Raw genomic sequence first — 23,335 nt, 5'->3', positions numbered from 1 at the left:
TGTTTTCTGTGTTTTTCTAATTTATTTTAAATATTTAATGCATCCTCTGGATTATCCAAGTTTATAGTTCACTTGAAGGGTGGATACACAGATTCTTTTGAGGAAATGTTTCTGTAGAATTGATTTGCTTTTGCTTCTACCACATGCTTGTGATGATGTCTATGGGACCACTTCCATGGTTTTAGTGGACTGCCTGGATTTGACCCCAATGGCCCAACAGGTCCACGTTAAGGACTACAGTTTCTCAAAAAATCTTTTCTTCTCACTTGAATAGAATGTCTGTGCCTGATTAGATACTTCAGTAGGAAGACCATTTTTGTACACCTTTTCACTGAAGGTTCTTGGGCTTAGTTATTGGAATAGCTTTCCTTTAGTCACTTTTTTGAGCCAGAATCTGACTTCATTCCAATTCAGTATCCTGATCATGCTCTTCCTACCAGAAAACCACCTAAGGGTTTCATTGCCAGAGTGTTACTGTGGATTCCAGTTTCCAGTGTGCACCTCCTTTTAGCCCTAGGAATTTCTTTCTTTCTTGTGAACACAGATATAAACATAAAATTCATTTGTAATTTGTAGGAAGAGAATTCTGGAATATATAGTATGCTGTATTGCTTTGATCGGAACATCACTTTTGACAGATTGTGGTAATCAAAACTTTTCCAGAAATAATATTAATAACATTTAAAAGCAAGCACAGACCAATCAGAACAGAAGCAGTCCTTAGAACCACAAGCTACATAGCTATTAAATTGTAAATAAATATCAGTCTTCCTTTCTCTAAAATCATTTTACAAAAATAGGTGAGGGATAATGGAAATTTCTTCAATATTAGATTGATAAAACAGATTATGGATGTTTTCAGCTCTAAAATCTGTTACAAATATAATCTTGGCTGCAAATTAAACGTTAATTCTATGTAAAAATATAAAGGTTGATTATCTATACTCAATATACTTATATTATTCAAAACAAAAATTGATTGTAAACTATTTTTCAAATGCTAACTTTAAGCTATATAATGCACTGAACAATTTGACCCTATACTCATAGTGGGCAGGTGTCTGAATGTGTTCATTCTATACTAGGTAGCATGTGGTTTACTGTATGCCAGTAATTATGGTGGGTGCATTAGGAGCATTTTATTTCTAATTCTCACAAAAACATTGTAAGCTAGGTATTATGGTTTGGATACAAGTTGTCTGCCCAAAGCTCCTGTGTTAAAGCAGGAATATTCAGAGGTAAATGACTGGATTGTGAGAGCTGTAACTTAATCCCTCCATCCTAATTAAATGAACTGACTTGATGGTAACTGTGGACAGATGGGGCATGACTGGAGGAGGTGGGGCATGGGGGCATGCCTTCAAAGGGTTCATCTTGCCTGCAGTCCATTTTGCCCACTCTTACTGCTTCCTGGCCACCTGCCCTTCTGCCATGGTAGTCTGCCTCACATTGTTTACAGAACAGTGGAGTTGGCCAACCATGGATTGAATCTCTGAAACCATGATTGAAAACAAACCTCTCCTCCTCTACATTGCTCCTGTCAGATACTTTGGTTAGAACAGTGAAAAGCTAATATAGAAATGGGTACCAAAAAGGAGGATCATTGATTAACCTGACCATATTGTTCAGAAGATTTTGGAACTAATTTAATTGGGAAGGACTTTAGAAAAGATTGGAGATGCAGGCAAAAGAAGGCTTAGCAGACTTAATGATCAATTCTGGTGTAAACTCAGAAGACCAAAATGCCAAGAGAAAGGCAGAGATAGTAAAGACTGCTCATGAGGTTTCAGAGGGCAATGGGGAATCTATTAGGAATTGAACTAGCTGCCATTTATGTTACATTCTAGCAAAGAACTTATCTATATTTTGTCCATGTCCTGAGACTTTGTGTGAAGTTGAATTTTAAAATAATGAACTAATTAATCTGGCGCAGGAAATTTTAAGGCAGAACAGCATTCAGTTAGTGGTAGTACTGGCTGCTTTTAGCCAGGTTTAGTGTGAAAATAAGGAATAGAAAGTAGAGGAAGAGGATTTTTAACTTGTAGTTTGGCCAAAATGTTCATGCAAAACTGGGGCCAACATGGTGTGGTTTTAAAGAGATTATAGCCAGGAAAGAAATAGTAAGTATTTTTCCACAGAGAAAATAGGAAAATGGGAACGATGGCTTGAAGGCATCTCAAGTATTTGCAAGAGCACACCGATTGCAGGCTTGAGGGTGTAGAGCGGTAATCTATTTGAGAAGAGGTGGTGGGGTTGTCCTCGGCAGGCCTGGGAGGTTGTTTCAACAGGCTCAGTTGCCCAGACACTCAGTGACCACTGAAGCCACAGTCCTTGAGGATGCAGTTACTGCTGGAACCTTGGCATCTTTCACATGGTGGTAGTTACACAGCAATATGGGCTGGAGTAGAGCTTTGTGAAGAGTTGCACTGAGATATACACAGGAGGCCGCAGAGGGCAGGCGAAGCGTAGCAGGGTCAGAATACGCCCAGGCTGCCCCATGAAGGTGAGGCATAAAGTTGTGAAGGTGAAGCTGAAGTTGGACTAGGAACCCAGGGGTTAAGAGAAGCCAATAGTCTGGACTGTCTGCCTAGGAGAGCCGCTGGCTGTGAGAGAGGCCAGAAGAGAGCCCATGCGTGCTGTGACTCCTAAACCCTTTGGAGAGCATGGTCTCACCTCCACGTGTCCTAGAACTTGAATGTGCAGTTCCAAAACCTGTCCACCTGACTGAGTTTCTGTCTTGTTTTGGTCCCATCCCTCCTTTTTCTGCCACTATTTCTCCATTTTGGAATAGAACTATTTATTCTTTGCCATTGTATATTGCATATGTGGGACCAGCTTTTGATCTCACAGAGGCTCATAGCCAAGGGTTTGCCTTGAGTCTCAGAAGAAACTTTGCACTTATATTTTGGGTCAGTTCTAGAACTCTTAATATTATGAAGACTCTTCCAGATTAACTAAATGCATATTGCACTGTGGGCTGGATATAAGCTTTGGGGGGCAGGGATGGCATGTTATGGCCATCCATATCATTTGTCCCAAAATAGGTCCTGAGATACTGCAGGAATATCCAGAGCTACATGATTGGGTTATGAGGACTAAGCTGATCAGTACTTCCTGGTTTGCATGGGCTGACTGAGAGGTAACTACAGCAGCTGGGTCATAGTGGGGGAGGTGGTTCTTGGAAGCATGCCTCCCTCTGCTTCCTGATCATCATAAGGTGAGCCGCACTTCTCAATGCTCAGCCTCCCCTTGGACCCAGAAAAAGGGGCTCATCAGAATTGTCTTAGAATTAATGCTGCATAAATACAAAATACAACAGATAGGACTCTAAATACTGGCTCATCATTGTTTCTATATTATTTTTAGGTGTAGATGGCAAAATATGATTCTAACATTGTTTTTCTCCTTAAATTCTGGTTACATATAGTTGTCTGATCTTGATTTAAATGAAGAATTATGTTGGAAAAAACCCTGCAAAATCAAATCAAAAACTGCTGAAAATAAATGCCTTATATGTAAATTGCTCTTCATTTCAATAGTAGGTAGGTACAGTAGCTCAACCTGGGGCTAATGATACAATTAAAATACAAGCTTCACAATATGCTTGGAACATTGAGTAAAAGTATTACTCAAAAACTTATTGAATATACCCAAATATACACATAATATTTACTCATTTACTCAAATATTTACACATTTTTGTAGTCTCACCATTTTCAATCATGTTTATTTATTTGAGTATGATTTAAATTCAATGAAAGTCAGCAATTTTCAGTGTACAGTGGAATCAGTGTGAGAATTATACACAGTCATAGAACCTGACCGGGTCGAGAGAGAGAACCGTGATGCGATAGTGAATGAACCCTTCCATCACCGTGAGAAGTCACCTTGTGCCCCTGGGTGGGAATCCCCTCATGCCACACTTAGTCCCTGGCCACCATCCATGTTCCCTATTTCCGCGACTCACCTTTTCTCATGTTCCACACATGCAGCTGTGTACTGTGTGGTCCCTGTGTCCTGACTGGGAGGTAACTATAGGCAGCTGTGACGTGTCCTCGAGATCCATTCACACTGCTGTATGAACTCCTGGTTCAGGATTCCAAAGCCCTGGATTTTATCTTTCTGTGGATTTACTCTGTCTATTCACCTGTTGGCGATCATTTTTTTATTTCTAGGTTTGGGCTACTGTTCAGAGAGCTACTGTGAACACTGGGGTGTAGATCTTTGTTAAGGGAAATATGTTTTACTTCCTTTGGGAAATCCTGTACTCAGAATAGAACTGATAGATGTTGTATTCAGCCTGTGTGAAATTTGCTAAAAACTTGCCAAACTGTTTTTCAGGAAAAGGCTGCAGCATTTTGTATTGCTGACTCCTACATATCTTCATCAGTGTGTGGTACTGTTAGCTTCTTCATTTAATCTTTTCCAGTTGTGTAATGGCATCTTGTTTTGATTTTAATGAATTTCGCTTATGACTACAGATGTTGAACATATTTTCATGTGCTTGTTTCACATGTATATCTTCTTTAATATAGTAGCCATTCAAATGTTTGGCAATATTTTATTAGATTGCTTTTATTAGTCTATAAGTGTTCTTTATATATGTCGATCAAATAACTTAAAATTATTTTCTTCCAGTTTCTGGCTTGCCTTTTTACTTCCTAAACTTTATTTTTAGTTGACTAATATTTTTCAATTTTGAAAACAGTTAACATATGAATGACTTATCTCAGAACATTTGCTTACCATCTTGTCATGAAGATTTCTCCTATGCTTACTTTCAGATAGTTTTAGTTTTGTTTTATGCCTTCACATATCTAAACCACTTTGAAGATGATTTTAATATGGTGTGAGTACCTTTGCTTTGGCATATGACTAATGTTTTAGCAATATTTGTTGAAAAGATGATTCCTTTTTTCATTGAATGGGTTACATTGTTTATAAAAATCAGCTGGATCTTTTCTGCTATTTCTGTTCTAATCTGTTGTTTCATATCTACCTTAGTATTCTCTTCAACACTGTAGCTTTGTAGTAATGATCCAAGTCATGTGATATAAGTTCTCTAACTTTACTATTAATTTCCATAATTATTTTTACTGTATTTTACTGTTTTCATATAAAGTTTAAAATCACACAATTAATTTTCTCTATTAAAAAAGTACACTGTTTTCATGATTGGTATTGCTATAATTATACTGATTAATTTGGGGAGAGTTCACATATCAACATTTTTGTGTCTCCTGATTCATATACAAAGAACTACTCTTGATTTACTTTGTTCTTTAATTTCAGCAATGTTATATGTATTCAGTTGAGCTCTTATACATATTTTGTGAAATTTGTTGCTAAATTTTTACTAATTTTGATGCTACAATAGATAGTATGCTTTACATTTCATTTTTATCACTATATAGGGATGCCAATAAGTTTTATTTATTAAACTTGCAATATACCATGTTTATAAACTCATATGAGTTCAACAGCTTAGTTTGGATTTCCTTCTTAGGAAAATAAGTTTTCTGAGAATAAATGTGGTGTAATTTGTTTTTCAAACTCATGTGTACACAGACACACATACTTCTTTTTTTCGTGCCTCATTGAGCTGGCTAAATCTTCCAGTACAGTGTAGAACAGTGTGGTGAGAACAGCCATCCTGGGCTTGTCCACACTCTGAGATGGACATGCTCTTTCCTCTTAGGTACGGGTTAGCTGTATGTCCTTATAGAAGTCTCATCAGTGCAGGAAGTCGCCTGTGTTCCTAATTTTCTGAAACTCCACCAATTGATGTTGAATTTTGCCTAATGTTTTTCTTGTTTCAATTATCATCATCATCATCATCATCATCATCATCATCATCATCATCACTATGTGGTACCTGGGATTAAGCTCGGGGGCACCCTCCCACCCTAGCCACATCCCCAGACCTATTTTGTATTTTATTTAGAGACAGGGTCTCGCTGAGATGAGCGAAATTCTGCCTCACAGTTGCTGAGGCTGGCTTTGAACTTCCCATCTCCTGCCTCAGCCCCCAGAGCCGCTGGGATTACGCGCTTGTGCCACCGGGTTTGTTCCTATTATGTTTTAAAATATCTTTAAATCTTTTGTTATGGTGTGTTATGTAGATAGATTTTGATGTTGAAATGAGTATTTTTTCACAATGCTTTTTTTATTTTCTTTTCTAATATCATAACGTTTTGTGTTCATTAAAGCATAGTAGTCAATGTTTTTATTTGCTTGCAAACACTTTGCCTTGTTTTGGTGTCAGGATTATTGAAGACCTCATAAATTGTGTGAAATTCCCTTCCCTTTTAGATTTTTGGAAAGTTCTGTGAGGATTGGCATGATTCCTTTCTTCAGTGTTGGGTAGGTTTAGTCATCTTGGTCAGGATCCTCGTCGGAAGGACTTTAACTCAGGAATCCATGCTGTGCAGGAGAGAAGACATACTTCTTTTTGAGTAAGGTTTGGTAATTTCTGGTTTGGAGGGCTCTGTTCCTTTCATTAAAACCACAGATGTGCAGCCTGGGGCTGTTCACAGCATCTCCCCTGCTGCAGGCTGCCGTGGGGTCCGCCCGCCTCCCTCCTGCTCTGTTTCTGAGAGAGGAACTCTGAGGTTCTCTGTTGAAGTTGGCTGTTGTGTTCTGCTTCTCGAGTTCTGGCAGCATTTGCCTTGTGCATTTTCAGTCTTTATTACCTGCTCTCTAGTACTCGGGTTGCCTGGGATTCCCTCTCCCTGCGGGTCCTCTTCCTGCTCCCAGGATCACCTCTCCTGACCCTCGCGGAGCCCCTGTGGCTTGCTTGAGCTTCATATTGTACCATCTGCCCTTTTCCATCTTTTCACTTTAAATTGATGTTTACAGGGCATTTCTTATAGGAAAATACAGTTGACTATTGCTTTTGTATATAATGTTGCTAGCTTGTCTTTAAAATGGGAGATTTAGAACTCTTGTACTAATAAAATTCAGATAATGGTTGGAAATGTGAGTTCTACATCTTATTATTTGTTTTCCAATTCTTCTAAAAGTAATTGTTTCTTTTATTCTATTTTTCTTCCTTATTTTAAATTAACCAAATATAACTTGATTCATTCTTATTTCTTTTCATACCTTTTTTTTCCCCAGTTGTTTATCTCTATGGTTTAAATACATCTTGAGTTTATCACCTTCCACCCACAAATAATAATCTACCTTTTCACATGGACTTTGAGAAAGTTTCATGTTCCTCCTCTATTCCTTAGTTTTCGTTTTTTTGAGATAGATTTTAATTCTACCTACTATAAACCCTCGCAAACATCCTTACCATTAATTTTTAGACATTCCTTATTTTTTTAAACAGGTTATAATTTAGTGGAAAACCATTTCATGTTTACCAGCAGGTTGGCTATTTCTGATACTTCCTGGCCTTCCAAATTTTATGTCCTTCTAATATCACGTTCCTTCTTTCTGATAAACTTATTGCGATTTTCTTTAGTTTAGATTCACTGTTAATGTCACCACTGAGGTTCTGATGTTCTGAAATGAAAACTCTTTGCCTCCACTTTCTGAAGGTAAGCTCACAGGTACGAAGGAGTGGGGACTAGCAGGTTTCGGGCATGTGGGTGCCAATGAATTCTCTGATCTTCCTGGGCACATTCTATTCTGTTGATGTTTTGTCCATCTGTAAAGGTGATGTAGGAACCCTAGACCTGTGCTTTGTTTCCTTTCCTCGATTTCGTGACATTCTTGGCCCTCCTATCCTCAGACACTTTTTTTCTGTCCCATTCTCATTCACTTCTCCTTTTGAGATTTCAGTTACATGATAGGACTCCTTAATAGAAGTCTTTGATTTTTTTCTTCCATTTTATTCTTTCTCTATCTTTCTGTGTTTCAGTTTGTAAGAATTTCTTTCTTTCTTTCTCTTTCTTTCTTTCTTTTCTTTTTGGTACCATGGATTGAACTCAGGGGCACTGGGTCACTGAGCCACATCACTGCGGTGCCTAGTGCCTCTCCCTTGCTGAGGCTGGCTTTGAACTCGCAATCCTCCTGTCTCAGCCTCCTGAGCCACTGGGATTACAGGTGTGCCCCACCAGGCCAGGCTCAGTTTGTAAGATTTCTGTCCACCAGTCCTTAACTTCATTGATGTTTTCCTCTAGTCCAGTCTGGTTCTCTGTCACGCCCACAGGGAGGTCCCCATCTCTAAGTCTTTTCTTTCCTAGCCCATCCATGACACTTCCAATGGCCTCCCTCTCTAGATGCAGAAGGTTTGTTTCTTTGTGACTGCTTTGTGGCTCAGCGCAAGGCCTCGGTGAGGAAGCCTGCTTGTGAGGATACAGTGGCCTTTTCTTGACGTGCTCGGTCCTTGTGGGGCCTTGTGCACTGAGCTCAGGGGCAGGCTTTTCCCCTACTCCCCTACGGGGTGGGGATCTCCCCTCTAGTCACCCTGAGGGTTCAGAAGCACACTGGCCTTCTGTCTTTCTCTCGAGTGCACGCAGCTCTCGTGGGTCAGTGCAGGACTGTGTCTGGCAGGAAGCTTCCTGCACTGCCCTCAGCAGGTAGAAGACCCTGTGTCATAACTGGGTGGGGACGTACGGTTTCCACACTCTTCAGAAGCTGCTCGCATTTGCCTGGGACTAGCCCCGTCTGTCCCCAGCAGTGGATGGCACTTGATGCACAGGAGAGAAGAGGTCACAGTAAGCACAGTTTTGTGACTGTCTCTCAGCCACAGCTGCTCCACATCTGCCTTCCTGAGCAATCCAAGATAATGCTCTCATTCTCCTTGTAAGTGTGCTGTGGAGTCTGCAGAGACGAGCAGACTTGGGGTGTCTGGGCATCCCACCGTTCTAAATGAGCCTAAAACCAAGCACACACTCTGCCTTTTAAAATGGTTAAGGTTTAAAGACTTTTCTCGCCCGCTACAGTTGCCACCATGTCCTCTCCTGCTCCACCAAGAAGAAACAATTTATGTGTCCCTTTTGCTTAGAGGGGCTTGACACATATTGGCAGGAAGTTCACCTGACGGTTTTCTGCTTTAGCTCTCTAATAGGCCTAACGAGTCATATCGTATCTGGGTGGGGTTCATTACCAGGGTGGGGGAATATTCTGCAGGTTTCTGTGTCCCGAGCTGCAGTGGAACCAGGATGTAGGGTTCCCTGAGCACGGCTCTGCCTAAGCTCAGCTCTTCTAAGGAAGCCGACTGACTGAAAGTGAGAGCCTGACACTTTTAGACTCTTCAAAATGGCATGTGAATTGTTCTGCCAGATGCCCCTGCAGTTACATAAATTCCTTTTGAATTGAATAATATTGACTCTTTCAAGCTTTGTTATGTTTTGCTCATTCTATACCAAGTTATCAACTTAAAATCTGTTACCTTACCCTATGTACTGCTCTATTTCTGTTTTTATTTAAAACAAATTTCTGCTACCTGTTCACATCAATATATTACCGTGATATCTTCTAATTGTATTGCATTAAATTTTGGTAATCTGTAGCTTATAGAAATAATTTTAGACAAATTCCACTGCTTCTAATGAAAACAAAATTCAAAGAAAATATAAATAGACATGACATTTTATTCTCCATCTATGTCTCTTGGTTAATTTCAAAACAATTATGGGCATGAGACTAAATAATAATTTTCATAGCACATTACATAATTTAAAACTAGAATAGAAATGACTTTTTTGGAAAGACCACACAAAACCAATGACATTTCTACTTATATTATATTTTATATATCAGTATACATTAATATTTGGACACTAAAATGAAAATGAAACCTTATGAATAACTTGAGAAAGGAGAGAAAAAGTGAACTGATATTGCTGGATTCAAAAGCAACGTACATGTTCTCTCATGATAAGCAAAAGGTATAGAGTTCTATGGTGGACTTAACAATGATTAGCATTAGAGCACATTTTCAAAGTATTTGACATTGAGTACGCAGTCCTTTGATAAAAGGATTGGTGTCTGGAATGTTCTGGGTAATTTGAGTTTTGTCTTAACTTTGAATGGCAGTGAGTCCTTCAAAAACTAGCACCCTGTCATTGCCACATTAACTCGGGTGCTCATGCCTAAGTCGGTGTCAGCTAAAGGTTGTTTGTAAACACAAAGTTCTTTAATTGCTGATGTTTTTATTCTGTTCTATGAGCACACCCAGGGAATCATAATTTATAAATGCATTCACTGGTACTTTTAAATAGTATATTACTTGAATTGTCAGAGGCTGAACTTTTTCCCCAGCTTCTTTATTTTTTAACCTCTATCATGGTCAATTCTTTCCCTTATCTTGCAATGTGTTTATAAACTTGTTTAAAATGGGGAAATAGATGTGAGCGTTAAGGCATATCTTAGAAGATTTATGAAACCAATAATTTGTTTCATTATTTTTCAAATTTGTATTCACTTTTATTTTTAGGCGGTATGGTTGTAAGAAATGAGAGTGATTTAATTACTGTGACTTAAACAATGGACACTTATGGAAAAAATTATTTTAGAAATCAATTTAATTTCTTTTATTTTATATATCTGCATGGAAACATTTTACTCTGGAAATATCCGTATTGCTTTAGATGGAAAAATAAATCTTTGTGAAATTGATATATGAAAACTATAACTAAATAATATATATAAATAATATATAAATAATAAAACTAAAACTATAACTTACCATCATGTAAGCTTTAAACATAAAATTCTCAGAATGATACTTCATTTATAACAGTCTCCCCACCTACACATACATGACGCAAGACAATCTGGAACCAATCTCTAGCACTTGCACTATCAGTGTCAGAAGTTTTCATTAAGAAGTCTTTGCTCACCAAGTAAAGAAAGCTCATAAACGGATGTCCTTAAAAGTGGTGTGCATCCTCTTCTATTGGGCCATGTTGATCTAAACTCCACCCTAGCTCTCGGCCCTGAACAATGACCCGCTCGCTCCTTCCTCCATGTCTTAGTGCTTTGCTGCTGTGACTAAAACTGCACAAGAATAATTGTAGAGGAGGAAAAGTTTACCTGGGCTCAAGGGTTCAGAGGTCTCCGTCCAGAGAAGACCAGCCCCATTCCTCAGGGCTCGGGGTGAGGCAGACGTCATGGCAGGAGAGTGTGGTGGAGGGAAGCAGCTCACCTGCTGATCAGGAAGCAGAGATACAAATACAAAGCCCAAACCCACGCCCCCAGGGACCACCTCCTCCAGCCACACCCCACCTGCCTCCAGTTACCACTCAGTGAATCCCACCTCCCACGGGGGATTAACTCACTGATGACGTTAAGCCCAGTCACTTCTCCTCTGAGCCTCCTTGCATTGTCTCACAGGTGATCCTTTAGGGGACACCTCCAGCCCAGCCTACCTTTGATGCCTGCCTCTCCTGTAATCCTGCACCCGGCAGCCCCCAGTTCTAAAGCCCTGCTCACCCTGTGTGTCTACATTTCCCACCTCCTTGCTGACATTGTTTCTAAGCACTTTGTCTTCTTTGTCTTGTTTTTGTCATTAAACTGGACCTTATTCCTTCAAGTAGTATGATGGAAATATTTTCCTTTTATTGGAAGACATTAAGTTTATAAATATTTGCAAAAATCATAGTGATTCCTCAGATTCTATCAGTGATATATTGGCATTCTAGTTGTTTCTCATTCTCTCCAATTTTTTTGGTTTGGTAGGTTTTTTCTCCCCCTTCTTTTGTATTCTCTCTCTTTTTTTTTCAATGACGAACTTGGTAATCAATGTTTGTGGTATCTCGGTTTAGTTTTAACTTGCATCTTCTTACTGATTAATGAGCTGAGAATATTTCTATATAATTATTTATGATTAATATACCTTCTTGATGGAATATTTATCTAGCACTTTAATTATGTTTCCTATTGTTGAGTTTTGAGAGCTCTTTATATATTTCAGATACAAATCTTGTGTCAGAGATGTGATATACAAATAAATCTCACAGTCTTTGCCTTGTGCACATGTTCTTAATGGTGTATTTTACAGAATGAACATTTTAAGTTTTGTTAAGAAAACTTTAATAATCTTTAATCTATGATTTGTGCTCATGGGTTCATATATGAAACATATTTCCATTACCCAAGGTCAACATTTTTCTTCAGGTATTTCTTCGATAAGTTTAGTAGTTTATGTGTTACATTTAAGCTATAATTTACCTTTAATTTTTTTTTTGTATGAAGGTGACACTTGGATAATCTTTTTTTTTAATTTCAAGTTTTAGATTTTTTGTTTGTATTTTGTCATCAGGACTACCAATTTTCTAGCAATATTTATTAAAATTCTGCTACTTTTTCATTGAACTTTCTTTAGACATTGTAAAATTCAATTAAAAATCTGTATAAGTTTATTTTGTGGACTCTCTATTCAATTGATCTAAAACCTATCCTTTTCCCCAAATTATTCTGTCTTGATTTCTATGTCAAATCGCTTTGAAATTTAATAAAATAAGCCTTCCAACAGTGTTCTTTCTCAAAATCGTTTGAAATTTTCTACTTTTTTGACTCACAGTTCTTAAAGTTTGTTGATATATTCAACCAGTCTGTAAGGTTTTCCTGGAATTGCACTAAAATCAGATCAACCAGTATCTTAATTGACTATTTTAGTCAGCTTTTTTTGTTGCTATGACTAAAAATCTGAGCAGAACAACTGTAGAGGAGGAAGAGCTTATTTGGAGCTCACAGTTTTAGAGGTCTCAGTCCATGGACAGCCAACGCCATCCTGGCAGAAGGATGTGACGGAGGGAAGCAGCTCACATGATGATCAGGGCAGAGAAAGGGAGGGAGATGTTTCACACACCAGATCCAAATGCACATCCCCAACCCGTGCCCCCCAGCCGCTACCTCCTCCAGCTACACTCTACCTCCTCAGTTAAGCCCTATCAGGAGGTGGATGTAGCCAGTGGGTAAGGCTCTCACAACCCGGTCACTCCTCCTGTGAACCTTTAGCATCGTCTCACACATGAGCTTTGGGGGGACACCTCACATCCAAAACACAACATTAGCCATTAAGGAAGTCGAGTCCTTCCATACATAGATAGTGTGTGTGTGTGTGTGTTGTGTGTGTGTGTGTGTGTTTTAAAATTCCATTTTGAAGTTTTATGTAGTCTGTGGAATACAGATCCTGATTATATATTTCCTTCAACACAAATATTTATTTTATTTTGAGGTTATCTTAAATGATGTTTTTAAACATCCAAATTTCTGTTCTTCCTTAGTATTCTACAGCAATGTATTTTGTGCGTTCATGGTGTGTCCTGTTACCTTGATAAGCTGATTGTTTTTTGGAGACTCTTGGGAAGGTATTCTGTTAAGTTTTGCGTAGATACGCATGTGATCTACAAACAGAAGCGTCTTGTTTTCCTGTCCTCTTACGGACGCCTCAGCACAGGGCTGTCTTCCATACCTTGAAGGAGGTGGTGAGAGAGCACAGCCTGGTGTGGCCCAGGCTCAGGACCAGACTCTCCAGGAAGCAGGCTGCCGGCTCCACGCAAGGCAAGGCAGCTTTACCAAACTAAAGGTGTTTTCTCCCAGTCCTTGCGAGGGTTTTGTTTTATATTAATAGAGGAAAATTTTGTCAAATAGTTTTGTGTACTGATTGAGACAGTTGTAGGGTTTTTCTCTGGGTTGTATAGTTGTTCCTCTATGTGTGGGGTCCACACCTGCATATTCAAACAATCTGGATCAAAAATATTTGGGAAAAAAATTTCACTTGTAGTGGACATGTATAGATTTGTGTTTCTTGTCATTATTTTCTAAAGATACAGAATAACAAGTATCAACAGGAAATTTACATTGTATTGGGCATTATAAATAATCTGGGGCTGATGAAAGCAGAGGGGGATTGCACAGATCATATGCAACACTCACCTTGCACACCTGGGAAAAATTCTGCTTAGTGATGATTCAATTTTGTCCTATCTATTGCTGGATTCAATTTGCCAATACTTTGTGATTTTTTTTTGTCTGTCTATATCTATAATATTGGTGAATAGCGATCTTATAATATTTTTGGTTTTAGGGTTAGGATTGTGTTAGTTTCTTAATAATGTCATTGAAAGTATTTTCTCCCCTAATATACTTAAAATAATATATGACTTGGATTTATTTTATCTTCAAATATTTGATAATATTCAGCACTGATAAGATCTGAAATGTCAGGGTTTTTTAAATTCTTGGAAGCTTTTGAAATATGATTCCTTAGTACAATAGGACTATTAGTGCAATCTATCCATTTTTGAGTGAGATTTGGTAGCTTGCCTTTTCCTGGTCGGTATTCTGTTTACATCTTTCAATGTCTATAGTGTCTATAGTGATTTCTCCATTTTCATTCTTGTTAATTACATCTGACATCTTGTTTCTCATGGTTAATCTGGTTAGATTTCCCTCAATTTATTGATAATTTCAAAGACTTCACTTTCACTTTCATTTATTTTCCATTTATTGATTTCTTATTATCTTTATTATTTTTTTCCTTCACCTGCTTTGAATTTAGTTTTCTCTTTCAGTTGCAATTTTATATAGTGAAAACAGAATATTTATTAGAGGCCTTTATTTTTTCTAATATAAGCAACTAATGCTATAAATGTCTTTTTAAGGACTATTTCAGTTACATATCACAAATTCCAATATATATTTGATATGTTCAGTACAAATTATTTAAAAATTGGACCTAACACTTTCTTTTTACATTTTACTTGAAAGTGTGTTCTTTAATCACCAAAAATTTACATATTTCCCAGATATCACACTATTATTGATTTTTAGTCTAATCCTATAATGAATCAACTGCACCCTTCATACATACTCTGTGCTTCCAAGTTTGCTATAGCTTGCTCTGTTAATATCCCATGTTTACAAAGAGTGTGTGTTCCTATGTTTTGGGGTAGAAAGAGTTCTACAAATATCCTCATGTGAAATTAATTAATGTTATCTTTTTGGACTTGTATAACACCAATTTTCTCTCGGTTCTGTCAGTTACTAAGAGGCTAGATTTGATGTCTCCAACTACAACTGAGGGTTTGTCTGTTTCTCCTATCAGGTTTTGCTTCTAAATTATGAATCTTTGTTTATAAGTGTGCGCACATTCAGGATTATAAGAAATATTAGAGAATTTTTCATTATGTGATGCTAATTTTTCCCAGACAATTCTTTGTTCAGATATCTACTTAAAACTACCCCAGATTTACTTGGATAGTAATCATATGATATGTCTTTCTGATATCTTTAATTTTAACCTACACCTTTATATTTGAAGTTGTTTTTTTTAAGCACATTGCTATTACTTTATTATCCAATGTGACAATACATATCTTTTATTTGAAGTATTTAAATTATTCTCATATTATTATTTTTGTTCGTTGCTGCAGTCTGGCTAGGCACAAATCACGAGCCACTGACGCAGGAACAAACTTTATTTCTGAACTCCACCAGCACACTCCACACACGCTCCCCGGGAATTCTCCCAAACACCACGAAGCTTGTCCAGGAACTGGCCACCGGAAATATCCCTCCTCAGGCATTTCCCCAACCAATGGGAACTCTCCGGGAATTCCCTCCAGAGCTCAGCTGGAACTCAAGGGGAACTCCGCGGGAACTCGCTGGCGTCACCTCTCAACCACTACTTCTGGCAAAAATGCCATGCGTCATCCCAACTCGGCTGTGGCCCTGAACAGTTCGAATTAAAATTTCTAATCTTGTTATTTTAGTTGTCTCTTTAAAAAATTTATGACATTTTGATTTAATTGATCAATTTTATAATTATTTATTCTCTTTATTATTTTATACTCTTTTGTGAAGTATATCTAGTGTTTTTTGGGGGGGTTTCTACTATTTTTTTTTAAAAGAGAGAGTGAGAGAGGGGGAGAGAGAGAGAATTTTTTAACATTTATTATTTAGTTTTCGGCGGACACAACATCTTTCTTTGTATGTGGTGCTGAGGATCGAAACCGGGCCGCACGCATGCCAGGCGAGCGCGCTACCGATTGAGCCACATCCCCAGCCCCATTCTACTATATTTTTAACTAATCAATATATGCCTTCAAATTGTATACTTCATATGTAATGACTGTAGCATACTTTATTATATATCTCCTTTTCATTGTTTGTGTTATTATGATCTTACTTTTATTTTTAAATAAGTTTTGGGCATGCAACACATAATAACTATGCTCAATCTAGTTACATTTTAGAATGAATACAGGAAATATAAAAAGAAATATAAAAATAACAAAAACTTTCACTTGTACATTTTGTTTTTAATCACTCTTATAGATCCAAGATTCAATGTGTATTATGGTCCTTTTGAAAAACGTCTAACATTTTAATAGATCAGATCTTCGAGCAATATGTTCAATTTTTGATTTCTGGGAAAAATATTAATTTTCCTTTATTTTTAAAAGATATCTTTGCTGGGTATAGAAGCATATAGAAGTCTAAGTTGACTTTTCATTTCTTCTGTCACATTAAATATTTTGTTCCATTGTTTTCTTGACTTTTGTGATTTCTTGCAAAGATATGCCATGATTTATTTAATTGCTCTTTTTTAATGTAAAGTGTTCTTGTTTTTACCTTCAGAATTTTCTCTTCATGTTTTATTTTAATATTACCAGGAAAAGCATTATTTTGTTACTTTACTAATTTGGTTTTTTTTAATCTTTAAAAGACAAATGTATGTTTTGTCTTCTTTAATCTTCTTGGACTTGTTAATTGATTCTTCCTATTAATTTTGAGAATTTCTTAATAATTCTTTATTCCTGTGTACGTTTGCCTCAGCATCTATTTGATATAGAGAAGATATATTTTTTTAAAGTCAACACAATGAATAATTATATCTCTATGGTCATATATTCTAAGTAAAACCAAAGTAATTAAGTCATATCATGGCATATCATGTGAAATTCAAATTTAGGACTAAAGGGAAGATAAATTTAGTAAAGGAAAGCAAGAGCATGTAGAAAGAATCAAAATTGACACTCTACTTCCTAAAGAGCAGTAAAAAGTTAAAGATCATTTTGGTATGTTTTAAATTTCTCCAGAGAAACTGAAACCACAGTGTGTGTGTGTGTGTGTGTGTGTGTGTGTGTGTGTCTCTGTCTGTCTGTCTCTCTGTCTCTCTACAGAGGGAATCAGTGAAGGGGCGAGATTATAGGAGACTGGTCACATGATTACGGAAGCTGACAAGGGCCCCAGTTTGGGCAAGCTTGTGACCCAGGACAGCAGATGGCATAGTTCAAATCTGAGTCCAAATGCCTAAGAACCAGAAGAGCCAATGGTGTAATTGCAGTTTAAGTTTTGGCTGGCTTGAGACCCAGGGAGATTGAATTTTTTCCTTTGAATCCAAGAAGAGGGGAAATCTGATGTCGCAGCTGCAAACAGTCAGATGAAGTAGTCAGTGAAGTAGCTCTTTCTCACTCATGGGAAGGTTAATCTTCTTGTTCTCTTCAGGCCTCCAATGAACTGAATGACCTCCACCCATATTAAGAATTGCAATCTGCTTTATTCAGTTTATTTATTTGTCTGTAATCTAATCCAAAGCACTCTTACAGACATTCACAGAGTAAGGCTTGGTTAAATGTGTGGACACTCCATAGCTCAGTGAAGGTGAAAGATGTAATTAACTCTGACAGATTCTAAAGTCCGTCATTTATCAAACAATTCAATCTACACCTGTTTGTTTTTATTATTGAGATAATCTGAGTTTTGTCTGAAATTTTGCTTCTTGAGTCTTATGTTTCATAATACACAAAACATTTTGTTCATCTATCTCTCCTTTATCTGTTACAAAAGTGTATATTTCTAATGTAGTTAATCTCTTTAACAATTTTCTATTATATATTTGCAGTTGATTTTTTAATCAGTTATCCTATTGCTTATACCTTAGTAGAAACAGCTTCGAATTTTTTATATAGTAGTTTAATTTTAGTGACATATAGAAACATGATTTTTTATAAACTTTACTAATTTCTGTGTTATTATTAATATATAGTATGTCTATTAATGTTATAATCTTAATATTTTTATAATTGATGCTTTACAATCTGCAGTCATTTATTTAGCCTTATACAGTTTTTCCGCCTAATTGTCCACCTTTGTGGTGGACACAATGTAATATACCACGTTACTGTTAGTATAGATCCAAAGCTACATTGCATACATATTATTTCATGTAAATCCTTTTTAATCAGTTAAAAAAGGAGAAAAACGTGTGTTTCTACGGTTCTTATAATAGAAGTCTGCCCTTACGTGTGTTTTCTATGTAGACTCCAGTCACCACGTGAGCTCACTTGCTCTCATCTGAGGAACTTCCGATGGCATTTCCTGTGGGTCTGTTAGGCCACCGATGCACTCTCCACTCTTCTTCTTGTTTTGCTTCTCCTTCTCCTTCTTCTGTGACAATCTTTATTTCTTCTCCTGAAAGTACCTTTGCTGGATTAAGAGTCCTTGGTTGACAGCTTCTGTTTCTTTTTATTCTTGAGAATTTGAGTATGTCAGTCACTGCTAGCTAGCTCACTGCCATCCCTTCTTCTTCAGAGCCACTGACTCTTCCAGAGAGGAACTTCATGGTGGGATTCCTTCATACTCTGTAGCAAATTGAGCTAGTTCCTTGGGAAGGATTAGGATCTGATTCATGTTGTTTTCGTTGCTGTTTGTTTCTGTTTTCTTTCTCCATACAAAATCTCTGAGCCAGAGCTCCAGTCCAAGGACACTTCTGCCACATTAACGGAATGTTCCACAGAGGGTGGAGGGGTACCCTGGGGTCTTCCTGGCTTGCCCTCCTTTGCATATATACGCTATTTTGTGAACTTGGAATAGTAATCGGGACTTCTGTATACCTAAGGGAGAGCTTCCATCCCATTAGCGAGAGCTGGGTGAAAGAAGAGTGAACCCTCCCTCCATGGCTTATTCTCAAACTGTATGCGGGGGAAGGATGAGAAACACTGATATCTCGCTCTTTCTGTGGAGAAAGACTTCCATGTTGGTAGTGGGAGGAGAGATGAAGTGGGTAATCTGTTTTCTGTAGCAATCTGAAGGTAACCTGCTCAGGTAGGAGTGGGGGATGATAGCACTGTCCTGGGTAAAATACCATGAATTGTTGCTTTTTTTACCAAATTATTATAGATGTTATTAAACAGGTATTTCCCCTTTAGGATTTACAAGGACATGTGTGTGTGTGTGTGTGTGTGTGTGTGTGTGTGTGTGTGTGTGTGTGTGTGTGTGAGAGAGAGAGAGAGAGAGAGAGAGAGAGAGAGAGAGAGAGAGAGAGAGAGATTTCCCACCACTCTCATTAGGGAATGGGTCAGTACGGCTCCCCACACTGTTGTACCAGAAGTCGATGCCTCAGCACTCTCATCTCACACTGGCCGTATTTCCTGAGAAAAGTTTTCCAAACTATTGTATGAAGATTAATGTTCTGACTGGGAAATTCTGGGAACTAAAAGGGAGAAGGCAAAAGGAATATTGCTCTTACAAACCCAATCATTTACTCAACTACCCTGTTCCAATGTGACACCCTTATCTCAACTATGCCGGAACTCCCTTTACCCTCTCCAGCTTGAGGGCTGGTAGTATCTTGGCTGCATGGAATTTCGGAAGCATTTTAGAGAACCCTTTATATGCATTTTTAGCAAATCTAACTTTTATCCCTCAATTCACCCCTAAGCCCTTCAGCCTACTAATCTGTTTGCTTGTATGGCGAGGGTTGTTCATTTGCAATGAAAATTACTTGACTTATCTATCACCTTTTGTTCTTTTAAGGCCAGTTTAAGATTTTATTTTCTGGCTCTGCTATTTCTATTTTGACTTATGAACTTGCATTTCACCTTTCAAATCTCTATTTTTTCTGTTTCATCAGTTGAAAGGTTAAAAAAACACTTTCTTGTTATTTCTTGTTATTTATTTTCTTGTTGTTTAGGGGGAAGGTTGAAAGAAGACCATCTTTTTAAATATAATGCGTACTATTTATTTAACTGTGGTGATTGTGCCCATTTGTTAAAAATAAAAATGAATTTAAATATAAAATGTGTATTTTATTTTAAAAAACAACAAAGTCATATAAAAATACAAATTGCTTTTCCTTTTAAATTGTTTTCTTTCCTTATTTAATTCTTTCCTTTTCCTTTCTTTCTTTCTTTCTTTCTTTCTTTCTTTCTTTCTTTCTTTCTTTCTTTCTTTCTTTCATTGCTAAATTCTGGGACTAAACCCAGGGTCTTGTGCATGGGAGGCACATACTCTATCATCAAGCTACAACCCCAGCCCAGTTATTTTCTTAGTGGGCATCTGCACTTTGTTTATATAAGTTAAACATTTTCTACTAAATTAACCATAGAATACAAATTAAATGGTAGACTTTTTTAAATCTTGAGGATATTTTAATGTGAAAAAAATTTAAAAGTACTTTTTCTTTATGCCTTTTTTTTTTCTTTTTGATTTTTAACTCCAAACTAAAAAAAATAAACTAAGATCATTAAACTGTGTTGTGGACTGTATTGTTTAATTATTATATTATCTACCTAATTTTTCTGTGTTTACTTTGATTAGTTCACTATGCTCACTCTGCTGTATTTAAATACTCATGAGAAATAAATGAAAGCCCCAATTTCTACAACTGTACACAAATGAATATGTCTTGGGAAATTAAATGAAAATAAAGTACTTGTAAAATATCTGACAATAATTGAATCCAACACATCGAAAACCAAACTTTAAATAGAATCTTTAAAGCAGGGGAAGTTTATTTCTCACTGCAAAGGAGACAGGAAAACAAAGACCAGTCTTTCATTTTATCAAAAGAAATGCAAGTGCTAATGAGGAAATTCAAATGTCACTCACTTTATCATAGCTTTAATATCTAATTTTTCCTATATTTTTGGTAATGAACAATTGCAAGAAAATAATGGTTTTCAGACAGTTTCAAAAGTTTTAGTTAATTAAAATTTCAGACGTCCACCTTTAGAATGCAATTGAAGTTTCCACAACTCTTACCCACAGCTCACTGAAAAACAAGTGGATCAAGATGAGCTTTCTGCTGTGGTATAGAAATGCCTGGCACACTGCCCACCGGACATTTTTATCCCTCTGAGTCCAATATCTTTGGAACATCTTCAAAGACTTGGAAAATGGTCCTCTACTCTTTCTGATGTCATCTCTGAGTTTTAATTTTCTTCTTAGAAGTCAGAAGACTCGTCTTCAACTGAAACATTAAATTCAGAGAAGACTTTTCATAGGAAAACAGGACCAGCACCTAACTCATGCTCCTCATGGTCTGCACACACTTATGAACTGTAGAAAGCCAGGGAAAAGAGGCAGGAGAGAGGGATGCTCAGGGATATTCAGATTGCTATCTTATTTTTTTTCAAATTTGTGTTAGTGTACCTCAGTAATACAGAACAGCGGGTTTCACTGTGTCATATTTGCTATCTGTATACCATGTTTTGATCCTTTCTACTCCCCCATCCTCACCATTCCTTCCCTGTCCCCCCAACTCTCCCTTTAGTGTTTTTCTATATTCCCCATAATGAGAGAAAACATGTGATGCTTGTCTTTTTGACTCTGGATTGTTTCACTTAACAGTATCATCTCAAATTCCATCCATTTTCTTGAAAATTACATGATTTTATTCTTCTTTATGGCTGAATAATACTCCACTCTGTGCGTATATGTGTGTGTGTATCACATTTTCTTCATCCATTCATTAATTGATGAGCATTTAATTGCTTTAATTGTGCTCATTTGTTAAAATATATAAAATAAATTTAAATATAATTTTTTCATAGATTGGTATCGTCCTTTGGAGGATTATCTTTTTCTGGGAAGACAGAATTGAATGGACCCTTTTGGATGTAACAATTTAAGGGTTTTTTAAATTTTTCAGGAGTCAGAGGCTTATGAACATCAGTGCATGTGGCAAGTGGGCCTCCAAGTCAGAGCTCCTACTTCCTTTTACGTCTCTGGCTGAGAATGGCGGGCTTTATGGGGGCAGAGTGATTATGAGCACGAGGTTATGCCAGTGATTGAAGGTTATGGGGTGCACCCAGGAATTGGCCATCTCCACCTTCGGCCAATCCTGGGAAGGACCACCAACAAGCTCCCGAGGAGTGTGGGCCCACGATACTGCTTTCACCTTGGGAAATGGAAACCGGTTCTTCACATCGTTCAGGCTTGTAGACCTCAGCTCTTTCTGGCCATCTCTGTGCTCTTGGGAACCCTCTGGAGAAATCCCTGTGTGCAAGTGTGCGGAAAGCACCCTGCGTGACACTGAACACCGTGGGGACAATTCCTGTGCCATTTTGCTAGGGGACGACCTTGACTAAACATGTCCTTGAAAAGAAAATTTGTCACTCGGAGTCAGCAGCATCTGCAGCATTGGCCAGCCAAAGAGCAAGGAGAATCGTTAGCAAGGGCCGTTAGCTGCCATTCCCTGTTTGAAGAATCAGTCACCCGAGTTAAGCATGGCTCTTATGATTCTAGCCCCAGTGTTACGAGAGTGACAGAAGACATGGGCTTGCTAAGGTCAGCCCCCAGGAGCGCACCAGGAGTTCCTGCTTAAAAGACAGACTTCAGCTGGTGCCCCGAAGGGTCCTGCACAGTATGGTAATCCTCAGAACTTAGGGAAGGGGAACCCTGGAGCAAAGTAGAGGTCTAGTCACTAGGTTCGTTACAGTTTGGATCTTAAGAGAACAGTGATTTTATTCCTTTGCCCTGGCTGCATGAAGCCTGGAATGTGTATTACACCCCCCAGTGAAGCTTCTCTCATCTGGGAAAAAGCACTGGAAACACTGGCTGAGCATCTGCTTCATGCTAGCTGCTGTCCCTGGGTTTGGGATAAGTGAGAGCACAATGCAGTTACCCCTGCCGTGTGGAGGGCTGTGTTCTTGCTCGTGGTGTTGGCTGCCTCTCCCTAAGGATGTTCCTGCCCCTGTCTCCTGGCTCTTCAGTGAGTGCTTCTGAAAGCATCTAAAGGAGAGGCATGTGAAGAGGCTGCACCAGCCGGGACCTGGGAGGGACTCTGGCCAGAGAAGTCTCCATATTGGATTCCTGCAGGGAAAGGAATCTCTGCTAGAAGCAGCCAAGGTGTCTCTTCTTCTCGCCTCCACAGCTTCTCCTGCCTAAAAGTGGAGATAACCTGTTAGCAGAAACAGACAAGTAAGAAAAGTAACTAAGAAAGTAAAAAAGTAAGAAAATGAAAAGGCCAAATGACCGAGAACTGAGGCAGTCAGGGTAGGGGGTTTGGAATAAGCAGGAGGGCAGAGCGAGGGACAGTGTCAGATAAGGAGGGGATGATGATCAGTACGAGTGAGGACGTCATACTTGAGGAAATCTGCGTTTCTTCTAGGGCCCAGCTGAATTGCTTGTTCCCACACGAATCATT

Source organism: Ictidomys tridecemlineatus, chromosome 8, assembly GCF_052094955.1.
Source record: "Ictidomys tridecemlineatus isolate mIctTri1 chromosome 8, mIctTri1.hap1, whole genome shotgun sequence".
In the NCBI taxonomy this organism is placed as follows: domain Eukaryota; kingdom Metazoa; phylum Chordata; class Mammalia; order Rodentia; family Sciuridae; genus Ictidomys; species Ictidomys tridecemlineatus.
The sequence above is the reverse complement of the archived record's forward strand: the minus strand, read 5'-3'. Positions refer to the sequence as shown.